Genomic DNA, 13,264 nt, shown 5'->3' on the forward strand with positions numbered 1-13,264 from the left:
GGGTTAATCCAGAAATTAAAACAGATTTTGTTGATGTTCTTCTATATGTGAATAAAGGGTTTACTTTGAAAATTAATCATATAAACAAGACTATAGGAATAAATTTAACTGAATCAAGAAAACAACTGATTTTGGAAGCACGTAGAATGACCCATTTACATAAAAATTGTAGTTTGCTAATTACTAATCATTCTTTTCTCTTTATTGTAGCCTATCTAAAGGAATTAGGAATTAGAAGAATATTTTACTTTCTCTTAAATCTTGATTTTTTTATATATATAATAATATTACCAGTCTTTGAGAAATTACATAATTTAAACTTTTCAACAATTCTCTCTATTCTCTTCCTAATTTGTCTGAATTCATAGGTGATTATCATGGGTAAATTAAAATGCAGAATCTTAATAATATATTGAAAAAAATAGGTAGGATGTTTTTTCTCTCATGGATTATATTATCAAAGAAATATTTGAATCACAAACCACATTCTCCTTGAAGTATCCTTCTTTCCAACTGTATCTCTATACTTCCTCTCCTTTTCTACCCCTTATCTCCCTAAATTCAGTTGGGAACATTTCAGAAAGCCATTAACTAACTTTTCAAACTTTGATATTACATAATATTGATTGAGTTAAATAAGACTTGTGCAGACATTTCTATAGGATTCCAGATCCCTGACCCCAGCATTAATTTGAAGTTCCTTATCATTGAAAGAGCCTCACTATTGATATGGAAATGGCAATGCCAAGGTTCTGAAGTGCTTCTACTTCCTGCTGTCACTCTTACAAAAGATGGACCATGCCAGTTCTGCTTCACAAGCAAAGATAAAATTTGTCCAAGGTCGCACTTCAAAGTGTGGCCTGGTTTGCATCCCAGCAGGTGCAGCTGACTTACTCATTGATAAAGTGAAATGTGTTATTTGAAAAATAAAACCAGGACTGCCTCTATTAATTTTACAATGGAAGTATACAATTAAGACATAGTTTTTATTTGTTGCAAAAGATAGTTTCAGCTTTAAGAGTGCCAATTAATTTTTAAATACCTTCATTTTGTGGATTAGAAAGTTTTGTTGAAGTTAAAATAATTCATCGATTTAGAGTGATGGAATTCAGGGAATTGAGATGGCTAGACTCCTGTACCAGCATTCTGTCTCATTACACTGGCTCAATGAATGAATATATTAAGACATTCACACCATTCAAGATCTGAGAAAAAGCACACACACACACAGAGGCAGCTCTCTCCTCAAATATTTAAATTATAGCTACCATATATTTACATAAAATAACCATTGATATAAACCTGTATTTGTGTATAGGACCTTTGGAACCATGGTGATTATTGCAGATTTCAGCCAAGACTATGGGACCTTTAGATAGATGAATACATCACAGTTAAGGTGGTCAAAGCTAAAATACAATGATACATCTTGAAAATTGAATGCTCAATCCAGCAATCAGAGTTCTTCCCATTGAAAGTTATAGAAAACATGTCCCAAATTGAGTTAAGGAAAACAGAAATTTATTGGCACATAGACCTAGAGGGAAAAAGGGAAAGACAAACCCGGCAATAGGCATGATTTAATCAGGGGTAGAATCCTTGCAGGATCCATGGCTGTTCTTTTTTTTTTCTCTCCTTCCCTTGGGAGATATGTTCTCATGCTGTGGTCACAGCGCAGATGCCACACAGTCCAGACTTTACATCCTCAGGTTCAAGGTCAGCCGACTGTACTTATGTGGGTCTGTGTCTGGCTCTATGTTCTCTCACCAATACCATGTAGCATTACAGTAAGTCTTGAAATCAGGCAGTGAATTCTCCAACTTTATTCTTCAATGTTGGTTGGTAAATTTAGGTTTTTGACTTTTCCCATAAACTTTGGAGTCAGTTTGTCAGTATCTACAAAATAGCTTGCTTGAATTTTGTTGAGGATTGTATTGAATTTACAGGTCAAGTTGGGAAGAATTGACAGGTTAATAATATTGAATCTTTTAATTCATGAAAACAGAATATTATTCCATTTATTTAAGATTGTCTTTTTTTTTTCAAAGAGATTGTTGTGGTTTTCCATAAAATTTGTTAAGGTTCATTTTATGACTCAGAATGTGGTCTATTTTGGTCTATAACATCTCATGTGAGCTTGAATAGAAAGTATATTTTGGTTTTGTTGAATGGAGTGTTTTACAAATGTCAATTAAATGAAATTAATTTATAGTGCTATTGGTGATGAATTCCTCCATGTTTTGTTTTTCTGAGAAAAATTATTTATCCTTTAATTTTGACGATAATTTCAATGGTTATGGAACTCTAGTTTGGTGAGTTTTTTCTTTTAATACCATCGACATTTAAATATTTCACTTCACTGTCTTCTTGTTTTCATGATTTCTGGTAAGAAGTCACTATAATTCTTATTCTTTTCCTATGTGTGGAATACTTGCCTATTAAGGATGTACATTTTAGGCAGATACTTTAAAACAAAAATGTATTATCACTACTTTTTTAGATTTCTAAAATTTTTATTTGTAGAGCATTCTGAGATTGCAAGAAAACTGGGAAAATTTCAAGGATATGTACCCCCCCAATACAGACTTAAGTAGAAAAAAACTGACTCAAGACTACATCTTTTTTATACATAGCAGTTTGTACCTCCTAATCCCCTACATCTATCTTGCCCCTTTGCCCTTCCTTCTTCCCACTGCTAACCACTAGTTTGTTCTCTATATCTGTGAGTCTGTTTTTCTTTTGCTATATGCGCTGGTTTGTTGTATTTTTTAGATTCCACATGTAAGTGATAACATACAGTATTTGTCCTTCTCTGACTTATTTCAGTGAACATTATACCCTCCATGTTGTTGTAAATGGCAAAATTTCCTTCTTTTTATGGCTGAGTAATATTCTATTGTATATATTTATACTACATCTTCTTTATTCATCTGTTGATAAGCTACAAGGATATATTGTACAGAACAGGGATTATAGCCAATATTTTATAATAATTTTAAATGGAATATAATCTATAAAATATTGAATCTGTATGTTGTACTCCTGAAACTAATACCATATTGTAAATCAACAATACTTCAATAAAAAAGACATGTGCATAAATATTCACAATATCTTTATTCATAATAGCCCACCCTTGAACTAACCCAAATGTCCATTGTTAAGAGACTGGATAAATATCTGTGATATAGTCTTACAAGGACAAATTACTCAGCTCTGGAAACAGAATAAACTGTTTACTCATGTGGATTTCAAAAGCATTACTTTGAGCAAAAGATATAAGGAAAAACAGACTATATCTTGTGTACAATTAAAAACTAAACATTTTGAGAAAGTTGAAAAATCTTCATTATTTCATTGATTAATGACAGATATGTCACTCTGTACCTCAGGAAAGAGTTGAGGTTGTTGATATTGATACAGGAACACCAGCAAAGAGGTGCTGGTTTAATTCACAACGAGAGAAGACATTTTTGAGGAACATTATTCTATAGTTAAAGGTATTTACTAATTCAATATGAAAATTCCCTGTTGAATAAAAATTGGCAAGCACACCAGGTAATATGTAAAGCAGAACTCAAGGTGTTAGACTGTGCATTTGATGTTCCTTTAATATTATAAATGGGAGGCCAAAAGGAAATGCTTCTGTCTATCTACACTTCAAATATGATTTTCTCTTGGGGTTACTATACAGTAATGCCAATAAAATCAGTTAAGTCATACACAACATCTAAAACTTTTTTTCAACTTTTTTTCAATTTTCTTATCATTTTGTAACTTGTCCTTAAGATTTAATTTTAAAATATTAAATTATTTATTTTTATAATGTGAAGCTATTTATACTCAATAATATTTGGAAGTTTCCTGTCAAATCTTTTAAAATTGTGTTGGACACAGTATCAGTTTAAAACAAAGGCAATATTTGGTATTGTCAACATCATAAACCACTCCAGACCCCCAGAACATACACATGCATGCCTGTACAGAAAAACAAATTAGAAAACTTTTGCTATAATATATCAGTGCTGATGCCAGGATCTTTATGTACTGTGACATGGGAAGGACTATAATAACTATTGAGTAAAATACAGAGCTGGTTATCTAGTGTTAGTAGGATTCTACGTTTGTAAAATATATTGGGAGACTTAGACCAGGCTATGAAGAAAGACAGCTTGACACAAATTGGATTTAGCTACCAGTCACATATGAATTTATAGGAAAAGTAAAACAGGTTAAGTTATTCTTGACAGTTTTAGAGGATTGAAACAAGGGAGATTCAAGGCAAAAGCTATATAAAACACAAACTTGGAAGCACAAAGATCACATACAACAAAAGAAATATTGGAACTTACTGAAGAAAATTGCAGACATTTGGGGTATAGCATTTTTCTAAAAGATGGAATATGGAAATTCCCAAACCTATATTTCAGGAAAATTAACATTTGACATAAAGGAAACTTGACATACATTTTTACATAAAAGGAAATTACATTTATTTCACTGTCACTTTTTATTATTCTTAATTTTCTGTCACTATAATTATATTTGACAACAACTTATAAAAAGATGCATATATGATTCTATCATCATCTTGGCATAGCTACATCCTTCAAATCTAAATCTTTATGGAAATTGAAGAATTAAAAATACTAAAGACTGATGTCACCAAGATGGTGGAGTAGAAGACCTCAGACTCTCTGTTCCCCAATATAGATAAACAATTACTGTATCCATGAACAAAAACAGCTCAGAGCGAGCTCTGGAGTCCTCGTAAGAAACTTCAACAACACAGTGTAACAAAAAACCTAAGAAAAACTGCACAAAAAGCTTGGAGGAACATCTTCATTTTGTCTGCATCACCCCACCCCCCAGGCTGGCACTGCACAGAGCCAGGAAGGAACTCCCCAGCTAGAAGGAGTCCCCTCACCAAGAAAAGGAGAGGGGGTGAGTGACCAGCTTCTGTAGCCTCTCTGGGTACTGCAGGAAGGTCCTGCTTTGGTTTCACCCCACCCAGACCAGCAAAGCTGTGACTTTCAGATGTGGCTACAAAAAAAAAAAAAAAGAAGAAGAAGAAGAAAAGCAGGAGCAACCAGTATCAGCCACACAGCAGGAGTGATCATGATTACCAGAGTCCTGCTGGGCAGACAAACCCAGCAGCTTTCATCACTGAAGAAACCAAAGCCAGCATAGCCACCATGGACCCGCTGCAGATTTCACTGATTTTTATCCCACGGGTATCTGTGTTCACAGATGCCAGCCACCTGAGTCCCCCCGCTTTCTCCCCTGCAGAAGACCCCCACCAGCATTCTTCCCAGGCTTCTGCAGCTGTGTCAGTGCAAGACACCAGCCTAGACACCTGTGGCTGACCCCACCCAGAGTGTAAGCTCAAAACTAGCCCCTTCAGCGGATAAAATATATTGAAGAAGACACAAATAAATGAAAAGATATTGCATATTCATTGATCAGAAGAGTTAATATTGTTAAGATGTCCATATTATCTAAAACCATCAATAGATTCTATACAATCCCTGTTAAAATTAAAATGGCATTTTTCACAAAAGAGAAAAAAAAGATCCTAAAATTTGTTTGGAACCAAAAAATAATCTGTATAGCCAAAGTAATCTTTAGAAAGAACAAAATAAAAGTTATCACACTTCCTGATTTCAAACTATATTACAAAGCTATAGTAATTAAAACAGTATGGTACTGACATAAAAACAGACACATAGACCAATGGAACAGAACTGAGAGCTCAGAAATGAACCCACACATATTTGGTCAACTAATATTTGATAATCATGCAAGCATACTCAATTGGGAAAGAAGTCTCTTCAATAAGTGGTGTTGGGAAAACTAGATTTTCACATGCAAAAGCCTGAAACTAAATCCCTATCATACATCATCCACAAATGTTAACTTGAAATGAATTAAGGATTTAAATGTAAGACCTGAAACTGTAAAACTCCTAGAAGAAAACAGAGAAAAAGCTCCTGGACATCAGTCTTGGCAATAATTTTTTTGGATATAACACCAAAAGAACAAGCAACAAGTGGGACTACATCAAACTAAAAAGCTTCTACAAAACACAAGAATCCATCAGCCAAATTAAAAGGCAATCTATGTATTGAGAGAAAATATTCACAAACCATATATCTGGTAAGGAGTTAATACCCAAAATATATACAGAACACATACAACTTAATAGCAAAAAAGTCTATAATACAATTAAAAATTTGGTGGAGAAACTAAAAAGGCCTATCTCCCAGAAGACGTACAAGCAGCAAACAGGTATATGAAAGATGCTAAGCATCATTAATCATCAGGGAAATGCAAATCAAAACCACAGTGAGATATCACTTCATACCTACCTGAATGGCCATCATGAAAAAGACAACAAGTGCGGGTGAGGATGTGGAGAAAAGGAAACACTTGTGCACTGTTGGTGGGAATGCAAATTTGTTGCAGCCACTATGGAAAACAGTATGGAGGTTCCTCTAAAAGTTAAAAATAGAATGACCATTTGGTTCACCAATCCCACTTTTAGGTATATATCCAAAGGAAATGAAAACAGGATCTCAAAGAGATACCTGCACTCCCATGTTCACTGTAGCATTATTCATAATAGCCAAGCAGGGAAACAACGTAAGTGCCCATCAATGGATACATGGATAAAGAACATGTGGTGTGTTATTTTGGAGCTCTTCAAACATAGAGTCACTTTAGATTCAAATCCACTCCTTGGCATTGCTCTAATTGTCATTATAGTCCTCAGGTTGCATGAAAAGATTAATCAGTCCTCATGTTCAACTGCTCCAACACATCTTGGTTATCTTATATGTAAATATGTACCCCTGATGTCTGAGTACTTGCTCCATTAATCAATAACCAACAACCAGGTCCACAGCTTTGTTTTATTCCTTCAAGGAACTTGTATGAAGAATACTTTGTTTGAATTCCTAGATCATCAGACTCATTTATATGCTTGCCCTCCACTCATCCTTACCATAAATAAGAATCTTCTCAGTTTATTGCAAGCAATGGAAATAACCCATAACATGAAGGAATACAAACATAAAACCACACCATTTAAATTTTAGAACAGAGATATTTTTGAAAAATAAATTGGAATAGAATTTTGCCATAACAACCACCATTTGAAGGTGATTTGTAGAACTGGGCAAAGAAAATGGATATTGACAAAAATTAATGTTTTCTCCATTGCTTTTTGATCAGAAAAATGCTGCTATGGTCAGGGCTGCTTTGGCTTATGTGTGGCTATTTTCCATTCAAAAGGATATGCTGTATAGAGAGAGATTTGCAGTTGCTTCTGGTTGCTAGGAGGAAAGATATCTTTAAGTCATGGTGTGAAATTGGTTTCTCCATCCACTGCGTCTGCTAAACTTGGCTGTACGTTAGGCGTGTCTTCACATTAAAATAACTGCTTTATTTGGACCACAACGTGATTGACGTGTGTGCTATTTTCTTTGGCAGTTCATGCATTCAGCCTCTCTTCTTCCTCTTCTGTTGATCTAAAACCTAGCCTAACCTAAAGGCTTGGCTTTGTACGGATGCTGCCTTTGGAATCTAGGACCTTTGTTCTCAAATATCAAGGACACCACCTAAGGTCTGATTTTAGCTCTAGAGTGGTACAGTGCACTGAAAGCCACAGCTTTTCCACACACGACCTCTGTGGCAGGTGGCAATAATGACCCCACGTTGTCACTCACACCCCTTCTGCCCACTCTAGCTCAGATCCGAACGTAACATTTCACCCAGGGAGCTGTCAGCAGATGTGATGGAAGCAGGGGCTTGAGAAGTTGCCCTTGGATTTCTGCTCTCACTTGGCCTCCCCTGTGGACCTGAAAACCTGCCCTTATTGGCTTGTTGGAAGATGAAACCTGTGAAACAGAACTGGTCCTCCCCACTCATCCTGGCTGAGGCCATTCCAGACTGTCCCAGGCCAGCTGCCCCCAACACACAGAGGCCCAAGTCCCGGATAAGAGCCCCAGAACTGCTGGCTGGTCCCCTGAGGCTTGAGTGAGCCCAGCCCAAGCCAGACACCACACTCACTCATGGTAGAAATCAAAGTCTACTTAGTATGCCACTGGTGTTTGTGATGTTTGTTATGCAGGACTATTGGGGGGATGGCTGACTCTTAGTAAGCTCTGCAGCTTTTATGACCATGCACCAGACTCATTTTTTTGCAAACTGTGACTAATAACAAATTTAATGCATATCAACACTTTCTGAAAATGTTAAAAAAGAATAGGGATAAAAATAAAATAGAAAGTCGCATGGTTAATAAAACAAAATATTGCCTCTGAAACGTTTTTGTTATGTGTGTGTGCACATATTTTCTGAGTTGCTAAGTAAAGTGTGCTTCCGTTCTGGGTCTGGGTCCAAAAGTTGGGAACAACTAAATTGGATTGCCTCTGTAACCTGGTAGGTATTGGCAAACACATGCCACTGTCAGGTGATGGGGGTGACATAGTAAGATGCGGGCAGCAAGGATGAATTGATCACCTAGACAATTCGGAGCACATGCCTGGGTCACAGATGTCATCTCTGAGCATGAAGGGCAGAAAAACCTTCAGGAATAATGATTCTGTACATTTAAAGCTACATAGTTTATAGGGTTTTCTAATCAGAAAAGACACCTGGGAAATTGGAGTGGAAGTGCTTATAACATGACCTTACCTCTTCTGACAAGTAAATCTAAGGTCAGCCTATTGATACAAACAATTAAAAGGTCAATGACACATGGAAGGAAGTCTGGACTTGCATCTCATGTTTGTATGATGTGTGTGTAGGACTCATTTTGATCCTAGGACACGGGGACGAATGCATAGGTGATGGGGGTGGGCCACATGGCTACGAACGATTGACCTAAACTACTTTATAGGCGCTACTTAAAAACATGACGCACTCAAGAGTCAGTTTTTAGGTGACTTTTAGGTGACCAGCTTTTAGGTGACCAGTTGCTTGCTGGGACGAGACCTCTCCCCACCCCGTACTCTGTGGTCCCAGGGTTGGCTGTCATCCTTGCTGGGGCCTGGGATGCACCCAGGAGACATGCTTCCTCTCCCACCTACTCCAGAGCTCATGTGTCAGTGGGCACTTTGTCCCCAGAGAGCAGTCTAAGATCTGAGGAAATGAGGAAGAACTACTGATACCTATCACGTAATTAAAACAAGGAAGCTGAATAAATAGAGCTCAAACCAAAATGGAAACAAACAAACAAACAAACAAACAAACAATGAGAGAGGCAGAAGACAAAGAATGCTTGAAATATGTTTGGGAATGACCTACGATTATAATATTTTATGTTACTACAGTGCTTTAAAGATTACAAAACACGTATGTATAAAGTAAATCTATACAAATACACATATGCACCTAAAAATAAGATACATGACATTTCGTTTTATTTCCTCTGTATGTGATTTGATTGCTCTTAGTTTACAGGTGAGGCAGATAAGTCTGAAACTGTTTTGTTAACTCAAGTGCAGATTCGCTGTAGAGGTGGGAATCCCAGTGATTCTCCTGACTTTCCCACTACAGCTACCTCCACTGCAGCCTTCGTCTCTAATATGCCTTGTGTGTTACTAAATGATTTTCCTTTTCAAAGGAATCGTGAACTGGATGATAAACTCTCAGAGTTGTAGGAATTTCTTTTTGTAACGTCGGTATAAAAAGCCACATGCAGAATACAGCCATTTATTTACTGACACACATTCCACAAATGGCCGTGTTGAAAAGGAGAAAAAAATATATATATAGATAGCCATTCTTGATGAATGAAAAAAAGATTAGCTAAATATACATTTAAAACACCCCCATAATTTCTAATAATAAATAAACAATGAATTCTGATTAAGTTCTGAACTTAGAGACTTAGGTCTTTTTCAGCTTTTTTGAAGTATAACTGATATACAAAAAACTGGCCATATTTAACATATACAATCCGATGTGTTTGGACACGTACATGCGTTCAGGAAATCATCATCACAATCAAGGTAATAAAAACCCATCATGTGAGTTTACTGTGGCCCTTTGTTCTTTTCTGTTTTTGTTTTTTGTAATAAGAACACGTTACATGTAATCTAATGCCTTGATAGATGTTTTCAGTGCACAATGCAGTGTGTTACTCTTAAGTTCTGTGTTATAAGGAAGATCTCTAGAACTTACTCATCTTGCAAAACTGAAACTTTATATCCATTGAACGATGTCTCCCCTTATGCCTCCCACACACACACACCTCCCCTACCCCCCAGCACCTGACTTTCTGCTTCTAGGAGATTGACTATTTAGGTTCCTCATATTTGTGGAATCATGCAGTGTTTGCTCCTCTGTGATTGGCTCACTTCACTGAGCATAAAGTCCTCCAGTGAACTTTGAAACTTAGCTTTGAAGGTTGTAGAAAGATTTCATTTGTGCAAATACCTTGTTTATTCTGCATATCAAAGTCCAGACTCACCAGTGTTAACCCAGTATGTCAATAAATAATTCTTTGAATAATGTCGTATAACAGGTAGCCACACATTTTCAGTGGCAAACAATAAGCATGAACTATGCTTGTGTCCAAGGTGTCAGCTGGCTACTGGCCAGTTTAGCACGGCCTCACCTGGGACGTTTCCATGGTGATGGCAGTTGCAGTACAAGGTGCAAGGCAAGCAAAACACATGATGGCCCCTGAGACCTAGTCTTGGAACTGCTCACTGCCATTTGTCCATATTCTGTTAGCCAAAGAAAGACATACGCAGTCCAAGTTCAAGGAGTGGGGGCATGGAATCCATGTCTTCAGAGGAACTGCCAGTTATTTGGCATTGTGGCTGCAGGTAAGAGTTGCAATGCCGTCAATCCGTCAATCCACTACCCTTGATTTCTCTCACTTGGAAAATCAATCTGCTGGCATTTCAACATATACCGCCTAAACATTGATTGTTACATTTTTCTTTTGTGCATAAAATAAAACATAAATGAAAATAAATTTATGCATTAAATACTACTTATTTCCCAGATTTTACAGTTAGAATATTGTACTTAACCTGTTTTTCTGATTAGTAAAAACTATGCACATACATTATAGAACATTTGGAAAATTTTTCATAGTTTTTAAATATCTTAAATATTATGGTAATGAATATAAACTAAAGATATTCTGAAATATTTTCTGTACATCTCTCTGCTTTCTCTGTTCTCACACTTATTTAAGTATAAGTAGTTGATGAGAAAAATATTCTTCATTATAGATAAATTCCAGTTAATAATTACAGAAGGAGCAATAGAATTAAAACATAACAATCTTACAATCCCTAATGAACTCTTTTTTTTCCACAAAATTATCAATTAGTTATTAACACTCTTAAGCAAAATTTGATGCAGAACTTTCTGATGGAAAGATCAGACTGCACGAATTAATCTCAGTGGCACTAAAATGGGATCATCAGAAACGATGTGTTGAATAACATGATGAAATAGAAAGCATTTGTCACCACCCAGGAATCATTTCCATCAGAATAATTAAACCGGAATTTAATCAAGACATTAGCTCTAAACATTAGCGTACTGAAAGGGAACAGCTCAGACACAGCCAGCCAAATCATAAATGTGAAATTCGACAATTGTGCTGGTTTTTCCGACTTAGGTGACTGTGACAATAAATCAATTCCACAGTAAGTACGAGGCATAGGAGAAAAGGAGGGAGGGGGCAGTTGTGGACAGATAAACGGTCTTTCAGGGACCCTTACTCCTGCTTGTGCTTCTCAGTAATTTCCCCCTTCAGGTGGGCATTTCCTGTCCCCTAGGTTTAGGTTAGGTTTTCAACCAGTGGATTAGACGCAGGTTTACTAGTTCCCCCTGAGGCAGGTCTTTTAAGAACAGAGTGCTGTACTGTCTCAGGACGGTTCCTCCCCACTCCTCTGTTGGAAGCCCAAGAGGATTTTTCTCTGATATTCATGGTGAGGACCTGGTGGGGCTCCTGAAGATAAAACTCTCAAAGGTGTGGGTGCACATCCTCAGACTCAGCCCACCTCTCCCACGTGTCCCCACCGAGCCTCCAGCAATTCATCAACTGTAGAATTTTAAGGAGAAATAGACAAAAACAAGTCAGAGCCAGACATGAAACACTCCTGTCCAAATATTATATAGAAATAGTAACAAGAAATTCAGCAAGGATTGAATAATACCCTCAACCAATTGGGTCTAATTGATCACTTATAGTATACTTCACCTAAGAATATATTTTTTTAAAGTTCGTTTCATATGAACATAGAACACTCACTGATATAGACAATAATCTGGTTGATAAAATAAAATTTATCAAATATAAAAGAACTAAAACCATACAGATTTATGTTCTCTGATCATAATATGATTAAATTAGAAATCAATTACAGAAAAATAGAAAAATCTCTGAACACTTGGAGATTCACAAAACTACTTTTAACTAACCCATGTTTCAAAGACATAGCCTCCAGAGAAATAAAATATTATTTTGAACGGAATGAAAATAGAACCAGAGCACATCAAAATTGTGAGGCGACGCTAAAGTAGCATTTAGAGGAAAATATTTAGCATTCAATACTTTTACTAGAAAAGAAGAAAAGTCTTCAAAAATGCAATTTTCCATCTTAATAGGCTCAAAAAATGAACAAAAGAAACAGAGCAAGCAATGCTGTCTTGTTCTGGCCACACCACAAGAATGGGATGGACCTCCACGAATATTCAGTTCAGATGTTGAGGCTGATGATGCTGCACATCACAAGGAGGCTAAAAAGTTTCATTACTCTCATAACACAGCTTTCTGAGGAGAGCACAGTGACTCCCAAGTGGAACCAACTGGCTTGGGATGCAGGGAGGGGACTGGTCTGTAGTTTTTATGGTGGTTATTGGGTGGGGCTAAGGTGAGGGTTTCCACTCATGGGCAAGGCTTGAAAAGCATTTCACTGAACAATATGTATGAAAATCCAGTAAGTGCATAAAAAGTGCATGTTCAGCACCATTAAACGTAAAGAAACGTAAGCTAAACCATGGTAAGATACCATTATACACCTATTAGAAAAGCTAAAAGTTTTTAAATACTGAAAATACCAAGTACTGGCAAAGTTGTGGAGAGCTGTGATTCTAATGCATGGCTGATGGGAATGTAAATGGCACAGGTAATCTGGGAAACATTTTGACAGTTTCATGTAAAGTGAAACATGTACTTTCCATGGGACTCAGCAATCCCACTAGTAGATATTTACCCTAGAGAAATGAAAAC

The sequence above is a fragment of the Orcinus orca genome, chromosome 2, assembly GCF_937001465.1.
Source record: "Orcinus orca chromosome 2, mOrcOrc1.1, whole genome shotgun sequence".
NCBI lineage: Eukaryota > Metazoa > Chordata > Mammalia > Artiodactyla > Delphinidae > Orcinus > Orcinus orca.